This window comes from Alternaria novae-zelandiae, assembly GCF_023758075.1.
Source record: "Alternaria novae-zelandiae strain BMP 2774 chromosome Unknown scaffold_5, whole genome shotgun sequence".
Taxonomy (NCBI): Eukaryota; Fungi; Ascomycota; class Dothideomycetes; order Pleosporales; family Pleosporaceae; genus Alternaria; species Alternaria novae-zelandiae.
Genome location: NW_026056965.1, coordinates 1,230,664 through 1,245,646, shown reverse-complemented (window position 1 = coordinate 1,245,646; position 14,983 = coordinate 1,230,664).

Genomic DNA, 14,983 nt, shown 5'->3' with positions numbered 1-14,983 from the left:
TCTCTCTTACAGACTTGTTAATTACCTATATCTCTACAATAAAATATTAAAAGCTAAGCACGCATTTGCATCTAGACAGCGTCACTATATTTAAAGAAAAAACGATACGCTAAGAGATTCTTAGATAACGCCTGCACACGCTGCATTCTTTAGAGCGTTCTGGCGATGCCAAATGTAGTAGGATACTGTTTGTACTACGATTTGCTAACAAACTAGATCTAGCGCCATTTTCCTTGATTGGCTCAAAAACCGCACAATATTTCGAAAACTGTTGGTTAGGATTCTATCACGTGATTCACCCACGCTAGCACTAGCGTCGCCCTAGTAGTATTTATACAGGGCTTCCTCCCTCTTCTATAGAACAATCACATCTCTTCTTGTTCTACAAAAACAACCTATATTCAGGGTTTCTCGAGGGATTGATGGCTATGGCCAACGATCCCCTCGCCCATTGATAATAGAAAGAGCCAGCGCACATCCAATCCTCCTATTCCTCACTCAAAGGAATATCGCGGCCGCACTTGTCCGCCCAGTACGTTCCAAGGGCGATGAGCATCCAGCTATCTGCGTTGTCATACGCTTCTTCGCCATCATTCTCCGCCAAGTCTGCGCATCGCGCCGATCCGTATGCGTAGTCCTGAAGTCGAGGCTCGAAAACTTCCACGCATACTTCTGCCTAGAGGGGTCGACTAGGAAAATCAGGGGGCCAAATACAAAAAATGGGGCCGAATATGATTCTCCTAAGGATTCGCTGCTGAGCGTTTATTTTGGGTGCTCCAGCGAACCAAGTCGTTTCATGATTGTCAGCTGCATCTTACTCGGCCCCATCAACGACTTTGAACTTCAGCCCGCTTTCCTCTGACTGGATAGGAATCGGTATCCAGCATTTTGAATCCTCCTTCTTGTTGAGGATGATCCCTTCCCAATCCTGCGCGGTGGAAACAGTCAGCAACTGCCCGACATTGGATGGCCAACCCTAACAATAACTCGGTGACGTACCTTCAACCCGCCATACTTCCAGCTCCACAACGTCTTCGGATTACCAACCGTTCCACTTGGCGCCCAACGCAACCAATAATCCCGCCCAGAGCTGACCCCTCGTTGCCAAGCAACAGCCTGATCAAGCTGTAACGTCACGCGCCGGCTGACTTCTTGTCCGGGAAACAGCTCAATCCATCCCTCAGCCTCGCTGACAACATAAGTCTGCGCCGCTGCGTAATGGCTATCGCTCGAATCGATGAACCGCCCGTTTGCATCTCTTGGCCGCCGTAAACTCACATTGCGCCATTCAAAGGGAAGGCGATGTTCAGGGAGGTTCTCAGGCGAAGCAAAGATCTGGTACTGGCCCCAGTACACTGCGTTCTCGGATAGTGGGCCTCCAGCTTTAGGACCAAGCAGGTGTAGAACGATTGGCTGGCTAGGTACAAATTCAGGAGTCATTGTGTAGCATAGCGTCGCCGTGAAATCCAAGGTTCCATCCCTGAGAGACAGAGTGCTGGCATCCGAGAGTCGAAGCGTGAGGCGAGGACATACGGCACTGTACACAACATCAGATCGGAGGAACCCCTTTCATAGACACATAATAGACACCCGAGATCAGGTAGAGAATAAGGAAGCGCCGGTAGAGAGAACATACAGTTTCTCCTCCTGCAGCGCGCTCTTCTGGCTCCGATACTCCTCCAACGCACGTCGATTCTCCGTCTCCCCCGCTTCATGCCGAAGAGACTCTTCATCACGCTGTACAATCCTCGTCGACGGTCTTTCAGGCCAAGGGGTTTGCAGTATTGCGGGAATTGAGGGCACCATCGTGTAGATGGCAGTATTGATCTTAGGAGCTTGACTTAGCCCACAGTATTGGTCTTGGGTATACGTCGTAAAAGCTTAAGACTTAAAAAATTCTGTACAACAAATATGTAGTGTTCTAGAGATAAGGAAAACGAATAATCTTGCTGTGTCGTGCTGGGCAGGATATATCACTGTAGCACGTTAGTGCGGGGCGCTAATTAGTTAGATTCTACGTTATCAAACCTATTCTTAGGTTAGTAGCTAGCGCTACACAAGTCTGTAGGTGTAGAATGTAGAATAGAAAGAAAAGCACAACAGGCGGCACCTAGGTATAGAGAAAAATTAAACACTTACTTAAAGTTTATAACTCTGTAATATTATAATAATAGCCTTTTAAAGAAATAAAAATCTATATAGAGAACTTACTCTATATAAAACTATAAGGTAAAGCTTTTTAAATAATTCTAAGACTTTTTATTTTATTATATAATATATATTAATAGTTTAAGCTACTTCTTAGTATTATAATAGTATTTAATTTTTCTCTATACCTAAGTAGTAGATAGAACTAAAAGAAGCGTATAAGAGAAAGATTACTCTTATTATTAATATTAGTAAATTTATTAATATCTATCTAATTAGTGTCTAGCTCTATACTATTATATATTAGATCTAGTATAATTACTATTATAGAAGAAACTCTTAACTAGTAAATATTATTATATATTACGTAGTATTTATAGAAATATAGAAAAAGTAAAGTAAGTAGAGGTAGAGTATATAACTAAAGCTATATATCTAAGGTAAGATATAAAGAGAGAATAGAATAATATAATAAAAATTAAAGTTTAAATAATAATATAGACTATAAAAAAGAAATAAGAAAAGAAGAATAAAGTCTCTATTAATATTACTCTAGATAGTAAGAAAGAAGCCTTTAATACTCTACTAGTAGAATAATCTTAGGTTAGGTTAGTATTTACTTATAGTATTTAGAAGAGTAAGTTAAGTTATAAGCGTACTATAGTATTTCTAATAGAAAACTAAATTAGCTCTTAGACTTATTTAATACCTACGCTAGCTAAGATAGAAAAGCTAGAAATACTTCTACTTAGGCTATAGCCTACATAATTAGAGAGGTTTTATAGTAAGTTAGTATCTAGAAATAGTATTATAAACTACTAAAATTAGTAGCTAAATTACTATTAGATTATTTAAAATAGTAATAAGAATAAGATATAGCTTTTGCCTAATAAGAATTATCTATCTATATACTACTTTTAATAACTAAAGAATTTTAATAAATAAAAGTATATAAAAAAGAACTATAAGAATAGAAGTACTTACTTACTTAATTATATAGAAGATTAGTAGAATTAGTATATTTTTTATTCTTTTTAAAGCTTACACTAAAAAGTATAAACTTACTCTAGTATAGATACTAGATATATCTAGACTAAGATTAAAATTATAATTATATAACTATATCTATTACTACTCTATACGCGTTCTTTAAGTAGCTACTTATTTACTCTAAGAGAAAGAAAAGTAAAAAATATTAAGAGACTAAGTTTACTAGTTTTTTAGAGATATATTAGAAGGTTTTCTACCTAGTATATAAAAGAGTAACTAGTATAAAACTAGATAGAAAAATAAACTAAAGTATATATAAGGTATAAAAAGCTACTTTTCTAAATTTAGTATTATATAAGTATTTATATCTAACGTAATTAATAGATACTAAGAAAGCTAGTAAAGAAGTATAATTTAAAGAAAATTAGTTAAGATAAAGCTTATATATATATTAACAATCTAGCGTAAGTACTATAAATAAATCTAGTAATAACTAAAAAAAGATATCTCTATAGACGCTATAGAATATAAGCCTAGCTCTATCTATAACTAGATAGATTTATAGTAAATTAGCTCTAGACTCTTCTTAGTCTCTACTACTAGTATATATAAGTTATACTACTATAAAATTCTAAGAGTAGCTTTTATTAAGTACTACTAAAGTTTACTTTTAAATTTATAAAAAAGTTTCTTAGTATTAAAGACTTATATATAATTATTTTATACTAGAACTTATACACTTACTAACTTTTTTCTAAGAAATATTTTCTTTTTTTCTAAAATTATATATAATAAGACACTTCTCTTTAGTTTATATATTTTTCTTCTTAGCTTACTCTTCTATAATTAAGTATTTATAGCTTATAATCTAATCTTTCTAGAGAAATTAAGTAGACTAATAATTCTACTAGACTATAATAAGCTACTATTATAACTAAATTAGATATTAGATAATATTTCTATATTTTAGAAAGTAGTATAAACTTTATATAGTTAGAGTATCTCTTCTAATAAGCCTCTTTCTTACTCTACTCTACTACTATAGATCTAGACTTTAGATAAGGTTATAGAGTTTACTTAAGTTACTTATCTCTATTTACTTAGATATACTAGAGAGAAGATATTTAATAAGAATAGTAAGTTAATCTATTCTATATAAGGCGTATAATATAGAATATAGAATTAACGTAGTATATAAGTAACATTAGTAAGGCTATATAGAACCTAATAATAGACTATACTAGTATATTAACGTTCTTAAAGTATTACTTATTATAACGTATTATAGTTAATATATAAGCTATTATATAAGGTATCTAGCTCTAGCTAGCTCTTATATAAGTAGCTTATACTATAAGCTATTTAATTAATTATTACTAGCTATAATAACTTATATAAAAATAGTCTATATCTATAGATAATAACTCTTTTATCTATTCTCTACTTAACTAATAAGAGTAACTTAAACGTATAGTTCTAAATATAATAAAACATTCTAAGTATAAAGCGCTTACCTCTAAAATCTACTAAAAGAGATAGTATTAATAGTATACTCTTCTTAAAAATATTAAAAAACGCTAGAAGTTTAAATAGCTTATGCGTAATATTAAGTAGTAGCTTACTAGCTTAGAATCTAAAAATAATCTAAAGCTTATTTATAATATTATACTTCTAGCTTAAAAGAAGCTAGCTAACTTAGTTCTATTAAACCTAGAGACTACTATAAAAAAGAAGATAAATAAGTGTAATAGAGCTATTTATATAGTTACTCTATACTATAGTATTAAAAAAAGAAAGATAAACTCTATCTAAATAGAAAAGTAAAGTAAGAATACTACTCTACTTATTAAGAGCTAGCTATACTATAATAAAAAAGTATTAGAAGTAGCTAAGATCTTACTATTTAAAAATAAAAGGCTAAAGATATATTTTCTTTACTTAGGTAATAAAGAACTACTATTAGTATAATATATACGTTTCTTTAGTACTTTAGATAATCTTAGTAAGTATCTTAGACGTAAGTACTTAAAGTATATTAAAAGTAGAAAGAGTTTTAGTTATAATCTTTATAAAGTACCTTTATTAGATAAGATATACTTATAATAATTTACTTAAAAGATTTATAGAACTATATTCTCTTAGCATTTATATAGTTACTACTAGCACCTAAAGTATCTATTAAGATATATTCTAAACTATTAAAGCTACTCTCTTTATATACTAATAACTTAGTACTATAGAGAAAGAATAAATGTTACCTTTATTTATTTAGTAATTATCTAGAAGTAGTTCTTCTAGTAAATCTAGCTATAAAAGATATTTACGTATCTTTTTTTTATTTTTATCTTTATATTTATATACTAATTACTCTTTAATCTAAGCTATATTATATTTTCTAACTTCTTTTTTATATCTTATATAAGCTTTAAAATACTTTATAATCTTATATAAAGTAATATAGCTACTATATTTAAACTATTTCTATAATATTAAACTCTATATTTAAGGCTAGTTCTAATTCTATTAATAATACTCTATATTAAGTTTAAAGTATATAGAGATAAGTAAAAGTAGATTAAGTATTTTTTTAAAATAGAATATGTAAAAATATATATAGTACTATATTAAATATAACCTAATTTTTATCTTTAATTACTCTACTCTCTACTAAGAAATAGTAATTAGCTTAGTATTATACTTATACTAGACACGTAGAAAGTGTTAGCTATAGTAGAATTACTAAGATAAGCTTACTCTTAAGTTTACCTTATTAGTGTAAGCTATTCTCTAACCTCTTTTCTTTAAGTATTATTAAAGAATAATATTCTATTTTAGTAGCTAGCTTAGCTATATTACTTAGTATTTTCTTTTATAAGTTTAGTAATAGTAGTCTAAGAACTTTCTTAAGTATTCTCTAAGGTTCTACTATAGCTCTAAAGATTCTACTAAGAAACATTACTATAGCTAAGCTCTACTCTAGTATAGATAGTATAGTAGCTAGTTAAAGTCTATATTATATATAGTAAACAAAGTAGATATATTAAAATTAGATATATATTACCTAGTTAGGTATAGATATTATAGATAGAATAGCTAGAAGTAAGTATATAGATTATATTATTTATAGTATTCTAGCTTAGCTTATATATAGATTCTTATATAATATTATTAGTAATAAAGCTTATATTTCTAATAGCGCTTAGTATATAATAATATAGCTTTTATAGTAGTATTAGCTATAGTTCTTATAGTAACTTTAAGATAATTAAAAGCTAATAATATTCTAGTAGTATACTAGTGTATAAGGTGTTCTTATATAAATTAGATCTTTAATAACCTAAGAATTATCTAAAAAGAGAACGTCTTTTAATAAGAGCTCTTTAGAATTATCTTATTATCTACTATCTTATCTTTTTACTTATACTTTTTAGTATTAGACTCTTATATAATACTTTAGATAATAGAATTTCTTTATAATAAAACTTTTTCTTACTAAACTAACGTTTATATATCTTTTTACTTATACTAATTACCTTATATTCTTATAGTAATATATCTTTATACTCTCTAATATCTATATAAATAGTAAAGCCTATAGAGATATATTCTACTATATAGTATAAGAAGTAGTTAGTATATATTAATATAACGTATATAGTAATAATAACTATAATAAATATAATAAGTATAGACTTAGCTCTTTTCTTTAAGTTAGCTAGAACTATAATATTAGTTATATTTAGGCTAACTACGTTCTTACTACTAAGTAATATTAGATAAGATAATTTTATAGATAAGGTAACTACTTAGAAATACTAGAAAATAGTAATTTAACTAATATCTAGAATAGTAACATTAGAAGTATAATAAAATACTAGGCTAACTAGATTAATATAATACTATAATAGTATATTTAGAATATACACTAGTATAGAACTATAGTTTAATAGAACTAATAATCTAATAAAGTATTATAGTAAGTAAAATACTAAGCTATACTAACTATAAAGGTATTTAAAAAGTATTCTCTACTATTAGATAGAGAGAATTAAATACTATTAAGTATTTAGAACTTATCTTTTAATTATATAATCTTTATAGTATAAAATCTATTTAGTATTTAAGCTATTAAGTAAAGAAGTATTAGCTTCTTTATAAGTTATTTAGAACTATAATAACTACTAAAGAAATAAAAAAAGTGTAAGATATTAAAAGATCTAGTAATTCTCTCTTCTAAGTATTTATCTACTACCTTTTTAACTACTTTAATACTAAAGACACTAACCTCTAAAACTATTTCTAAAGTAGAGAGTATATTATTATTTATAATAGTAACTAATAGTATAGTCTTTATAGTTTACTCTAGATATACTACTTTAGTTTTTACTAGTAATAATATTACTAAGTTTCTTAAAGACTATAACTAATAAGCTAATAATAGAGGCTTCTCTAATAAAATAAGAGTTTCTATTTTTCTAGATTATATTAGTAATAAGAATTACTTTATTACTTATATTATTAAGCTTTTTACTAGTTATAAAAAAAAGAACTAGGCTAAGCTTAAGGTAAATATAAAAAAATACTAAATAGATAAGAATACTACTATTAAAATAAGTAAGTACTTATACTTATAAGCTTTTATCTATAAGTATATAAATAATCTATCTAGTCTTACTAAGTATTATACTTACTTTTATATAATAGTAGAAGCCTATATTACTAATAAGTAAGTTCTATAAAAGAAACTTAGCTTTTTCTTCTACTATAGACTTCTAAAGTATAATAAGTAGATAGTTACTTTTATAATATTTAACGCTTCTAAAAGTAATAATTAGGCTAAGTACTATATAAATAAAATCTATACCTTTTTTAAGAAATACTATAGAAAGAATAACACTATTAATAATATATATACCTAGAAATATAGTAGTATAGATACTAAGATAAAATATATTATACTTACTAATAAGTTCTCTCTAGGCTTTAGAGATAGAGCCTACTACGTTATATCTTATAATATTATAGTATGTTATAAATAATAAATAAACTTTCTAGCTATTAAAACTAAGTCTAAACTTAAATATCTCTTACTATCTATCTATACTTCTCTTTCTTATATATTTATAACAAAGACTTATAATTCTATATTAACTTATTTATTACTACTAATATTATATAGATAATATCTAAAAGTATTAGTTACTACTATATTATATATAGTCTCTCTTAAAAGTAAGCGCTATTACTACTACTTCTATTATAGTTATAATTACCTAAAAGCTTAAGAAAATTCTAGAATTAGTAGTAGTAGTAATATATCTATAGTATAATAAAAGAACTATACTTCTCTAGTAGCTTAATATATTAGCTCTAATATATTAGAATAGCCTTAAAAGTGCTTATAATTCTCTACGTCTATTATATATTATACTATAAGCTTATTAATAAAGTACGTATTTTAAGTTACTATATTTATTAAATTAATTATCTACTACTCTATCTAACGCTTACTATATCTTATATATTACTAATACTTACTTACTACGTTTCTAGTATAAATAATATTAAGAGCTTATAAAATCTCTCTCTTATAGCTATAATACTTTAGGTATTAGAAGCCTATTAAGAACTTTCTCTTCTTTTCTAATAAAGGTATACTCTACTTAAACTTATTATTTATAAGTTAGTGTTATACTAGCTATATAGAGAAGAAGGCGTTTTAGATAGATATAAGGCTAAAAGTCTACTTCTTATACTTAGCTATAAGAAGAAGAAGATTACTTATAAGCTTATTATATTCTTTTAGCTACTTTATAGTAGAGTCTACACTATTATTAAAAAAGTTCTAGAAGTAGATATTATAAAAAGAGATATAGTCTTTTACTATTAGCTAGTTTTTATTCTTAAAGTTTAGTATAAACTTATTCTTCTTATATAGATTATTATAGAGAGAAAGAGTAGACTATATATTTTATAGTACTAGAAACTTAAGTTTAGACTTATCTATAAACTAGATTTTATTATAAGTAGCTATATTAATTAATTATAATAGATAGAAGTAGAAGAAATATAAAAATATAAAAAAGTAATAAAGAAAAAGATAAAAGGCTATTAAGTAGAAGTTATTATCTACCTTTTAACTCTTTATTAAAAAAATTATAAGTTCTATACTTTTATAAAGCGTTCTACTCTATAAGACTCTATTAAGTATTAAGCGTTAAGACTTTATAGTCTTAGACTTTTATAACTCTTATAACTTTATTAAGACTTAAAAAAAATACGTACTATAGAACTTTTAGAACTTTTTATTAAAACTTAAGAGAAATATATATAATAGCTTAAACTAGATATCTATTTAAGAGTTTAATGTTATAGGTACTTCTTAGACTATATAGATTATATAGCTTTCTTATTTCTTTATATTTTAATATAAAGCTTATAGACTAAGAAAAGCTTAGCTACTTAAGTTTATTTTTCTATACTCTTAGTATAGGCTTATAGAACGCTAGAAGCTTAGCTATCTTTACTCTCTTCTTCTAGGTAAAGCTTATAGATACTATAAACTTTATAGCTTACTTTTAATAACTAAATCTTATTAAAGATATATACTACTATATACTATAAATAAAGGTATTTAGAAAATATACTTATATTATAATTATATACTATATTACTTAGCTGCGTTATGCCTACGTTATAGAACTAGTATAGTTAATAAATAATAGCACTATAGACTTATTACTACTACTACTAATTCTAGAATTTTCTTAAGTATTTAGGTAATTACAATTATAATAGAAGTAGTAGTAGTAGTAGTAGTAGTAGCGCTTACTTTTAAAAGAAACTATATATAATATAGTAGTAACTAAGTATTATCTATATAATATTAGTAGTAATAAATAAGTTAATATAGAATTATAAGTCTTTATTATAAATATATAAGAAAAGAAAGTATAAGTAGATAGTAAGAGGCGTTTAAGTCTATTAGGCTTAGTTTTAATAGCTTAAAAGTTTATTTATTTATTATTTATAATATAGTATAATATTATAAGATATAACGTAGTAAGCTCTATCTCTAAGGCCTAGAGAGGCTAAATAGCTAGATATTATATATTATCTCTAAGAAATAAACTATATATTTTAGATATTATCTAAAAAGATAAATAGTGCTAGAAAGTACTAAGTATAAAAATATAGTAGTACTTTCTTATTAATATTTAGTAAATAGCTTTATATACTATATAAATAAGACATGCTTTAATATAAGTAGTCTTTAAAATAAATTAAAAATATTTATTAATATAGCTTCTACTAAGCTAAACACTAATAGTAGTATAAAAAGAAAAGCTTAGAGTAAGAAGAAGTCTAAAATTAAAGATTATAATAATATACTCTAAAACTTTAAAAAAGAATATATAAAGTTACTTAAGAAATAGATAGAGAATATATTTATATTAGAAGACTAAAAGAGACTTAATATAATAGATAAGATAATAAGTAAGTACACTATTACTATTATATAAGCTAACTTAAGTACTAGATCTATACTTAATTCTAGCGTAGTAATAAAAAAAGATATAGTAGACTAAAATAGTATAGAATAGGCTATAAGTAAATAGTATATAACTAAATAGTATATAACTAAATAGTATATAACTAAATAGTATATAACTAAATAGTATATAACTAAATAGTATATAGCTAAATAGTATATAACTAAATAGTATATAACTAAATATAATATAACTAAGAAAAAGGTAGTAGAATAAAATATAATAGAATAAAATATAATAGCTAATAAGCTATACTTTAGAGTAACGTATATAAATACTAAAAAAAGTTCTTTAATATATAGATAAATTAAAAGAGAATCTTTAGAAAACTTAAAACTATCTACTAATAGGCTTATAGATAATCTTAATATAGTATAGAATATTAACGTTAGTAATATCTATATAGAGTTCTTACTATAGAATCTCTTTAAAAAAGTATTTAGTTATATTATAAGAAACTCTTAAGCTTACTACTATATTAGATATAGATTTATAGATACTTATAGTACTTATTTTAAGTTAGCTCTTCTAAATAGATTTAAATATAATAAAATAAGAGATATTACTAAACGTTATAATTATATTATTAAGAGAATTATATAGAAATATAGAGAAAATAAAATAGTACTTTCTATAAATATACTTAGTAGAGTAAATATTTTACTAGTCTACTAGAACTCTAAAGAAGGCGTTAGATATAACACTAAGGTTAACGTACTAGCTTCTAATTATCTAGAAAGGTAGCCTTATACCTACTACTTTATTTATCTAGATTCTATACTTTATATAGATTATAATTTTAATAATAATATAGGTTATAGTTATAAAACTAGGTTAATAATAAAATAGCTTATAGAAGAGAATAATAACTAGTAAAAGTCTATTACTTTTTATAATATTATAGTTAGACTTAAAAATAAGTTTAAGAAAAAGTAGATAAGTAAAGTACTAGATAAACCTAAGCTACTCTATAAGCTAGTTTATAAAAGAAAAGTAGTACTCTACTAGACTAGATTACTATATACTATAGCTAAACTATTAGTAAGTCTAATACTAATAAAATCTCTAATCTTACTCTACTAGTTTATATCTCTACTAGAGACGTAATATAAATAGGCTTCTACTAGAATAAATACTAGATTATTATTTAAAAAATAGTTTTATATAGAATACTTAGAACTTTTTAGTCTAGTAGAGAATATTACGTATATAAACTTAACTAAATAATAGTAGCTTCTTTACTTTATATAGTTTATAAAATAGAAGATAGTAAATACTTTAATAAGAGCTTAAATTAAAGTTCTTTCTTTTAGTAGTAGTAAAAAAAGTTATATTAAGATATTAGTGTCTAAATACTTATATTAAATTAATAGTTAAATTTTATATCTATATTAGTAAATTATTAAGATATATTTATTAAATAATAGAGTTAGTTAAATACTAGATATATAATATTAGACTATAATTAGATATATTATTCTAAAAAGACTAGAGACAAATTGCTACTAAGCTATAATAGTAATTTTAAGATATTTATAGCTAGTGCTAAGTTAGCCTAGACTCTTTAGAGCTAAGACTTAATATTATTCTCTTTTTTAAAGTAAATTACCTTTAATCTACTTCTAAAGTTATTTAATAGGCTAGATAAAGTAATTATAGTCTATAATAAGCTCTTTTAGCTTATAATAGCTTACTCTAAGCTAGTGTAGATATATTATATCTATAAGAAAGGTAGAAATCTATTATAAAAAGTAGTAGCTCTAGAAATTACGCATAAACGCGTGTGTAAGGCTACTATCTATACTAGTAGAGCTAGCGTAGGCTTATACACTTTAGGTATTTCTAGCTAGTTAGATTTCTCTTTTTTATTCTTTACTTTCTAATTACTCTATAATAGTAAGTATTAGCTCTTTTTACTTATTATTTCTAGAATTCTAAAAAGATCTAAAGCAATTTATTATAGTCTATTTTAGAGTATAATAGAGTAGTTTAGTCTAAATTAGAGACTTTTAGCGTAAATAATACTAAATTACTACTAACTAGCCTCTAGAACTCTATCTAAAACTATTAATATATAAATTATACTAATCTACCTACTTATTATTTATATCTATCTACTATACTTTATATTACTTTATTTTAAGCCTTAATAGCTCTTTATATCTTAACTTAACTATAGTTAGTAATAATTAGATTACTATAAGCTACTTTTACGTATCTAGACTTCTTAAAATTAGTTATATACTATATACTAATTACTTATAGTTATAAAAGCTTAATAAGCTTTATATATTTAACTACTATAGCTATACTTTTTTAGTTTTTAAAACTAAGAAAGAGCGCGCTATCTTTACTAGCATAATTAGAAAGGTTACTAGTACACTAACTAGAGATTCTATTACTTAAACTATTTTATATAGCTAGTATTAAGCTATAAATAAGTAGTACTTTACTATAAGTACCTATTTTACTCTCTTCTAGCTACTATTACTCTTTATTAGCTTCTATAAGGCTAATAAGTAGTAAATAGCTCTAGAATAAGTAGTTTTAGCCTTTTTTAGCCTATTTTAGGCTCTTTTACACTAATACTAACTAATATAGCTTCTAGAGAATCTTATTAACTTAGAAGCTATATTTAAGATTATCTACTAATTATTAGCTAACTAGAAGCTTATTAGTAAAAAGCTTATTATTTTATATTCTTAAGCTTTTAATAATACTTTAATACTTACTCTACTAGCTATAGAAAACTTTAAGTATAGTAACTTATACTACCTAAAGATAAACTTAGTAGAAAAGTATAAGAAAGTTTATAATAATATTATTAAGTAAGTTTTAACTTATTTTAGTTTATTTTAGCCTAATCTAGTATTTTATAAGCTTTTCTATTTTCTCTAAAGTTAGTAGAGCTTTTATAGAATCTAAAAAAGCTAAATTAGCTTATAATAGTTTATTCTAAACTTTTTTAACTAACTTTAGTAGTAACTACTTTTCTAATTAGAAGTACTTATAATTTTATTCTAGCGTACTTTATAGCTATACTACTACTAAATCTAGCGCGTATTTTAATAATAAAACTAAAGCTAAGACTATAGTTACTAGCTTTACTAAAAGTACTTTTTATATGTCTAAGAAAAGAGCTAGTAAGGTTACTAGTGTGCTTAACACTAGATTACTATTTAAGTAATTAGTAAGTTCTAAAATACTCTTTTCTAAGCTTTTATAACTCTAATTAGCCTTTTATAGATTACTAGTAGCTACTTTACTCTCTTTTACTCTTTTTTAGCTCTTTTTAGCTTATTTTAGTTTATACTAACTTTTTCTATAGTATCTAGCTTTAAAGCCTACTAAGTAGACTATTATTTCTATAGTTAAAGATCTATAAAACACTATTTAAAAACTTTAGATAAAGCTTACTTTCTAGCTAAAGAGTAATAAAACTATTACTAAGAAGAGCTAGCTTAAGAAGTAGATTAAAACTAAGAAAGATAAGATTAAGTACTTTAGAGCTAGTATTCTCTAAGTTACTCTTAGATACTTTTTAATAGTCTCTTATAGCCTATTTTAGTCTATTCTAAAGTAATATAAGCTTTTTTAGTATATTTAGGTAGAGTTTAATAAAGTTTATATAGAATTAACTAAAGTTAAAAAATATTAACTAAAACTAGCCTCTTTTAGCTTTATATAAGCTATTATAGCTTAGTCTAGTCTAGATTAATACTTATAGATAGATTTATTCTTATAAATATAAAAAGGTTTATATTTATAATTAAAGTTATTTATTTATATAAATTTACTTAAAGTATAATATTTAAATTCTTTAAAACTAATTATAAGACTTAAAAAACTATTAATCTTTACACTAAGAAGAAAAGTTAGAGTTAGATAGTTATAAGCTATTTTAGTCTAAGGTACTATTAAATACTTTAAAAAACTCTATATAAAGAAAAAAAGTAAAGGTATACTTTAGTTTATACTAGAATAGCCTATTATAGCTTAATATAACTTATTCTCTCTCTTTATAAAGCTATCTATAGTATTACTTTATAAACTAAGCTTTTAAAAACTTTCTACACTATTAGATACTCTTCTTATTCTAGAACTTCTATAGTATATTAGCTAAGATATTTAGACCTAGTTTCTATAAGTTTTCTTTCTTTAGGTACTTAATCTATTTAATTAAGTATTCTTATTAGTTATTTTTATTATACTATCTTTTAATAATATATTCTACTTTATATATATTATTACTAAATTCTTTTAAAGTATTCTACTTAGACACTTTAGAGTAT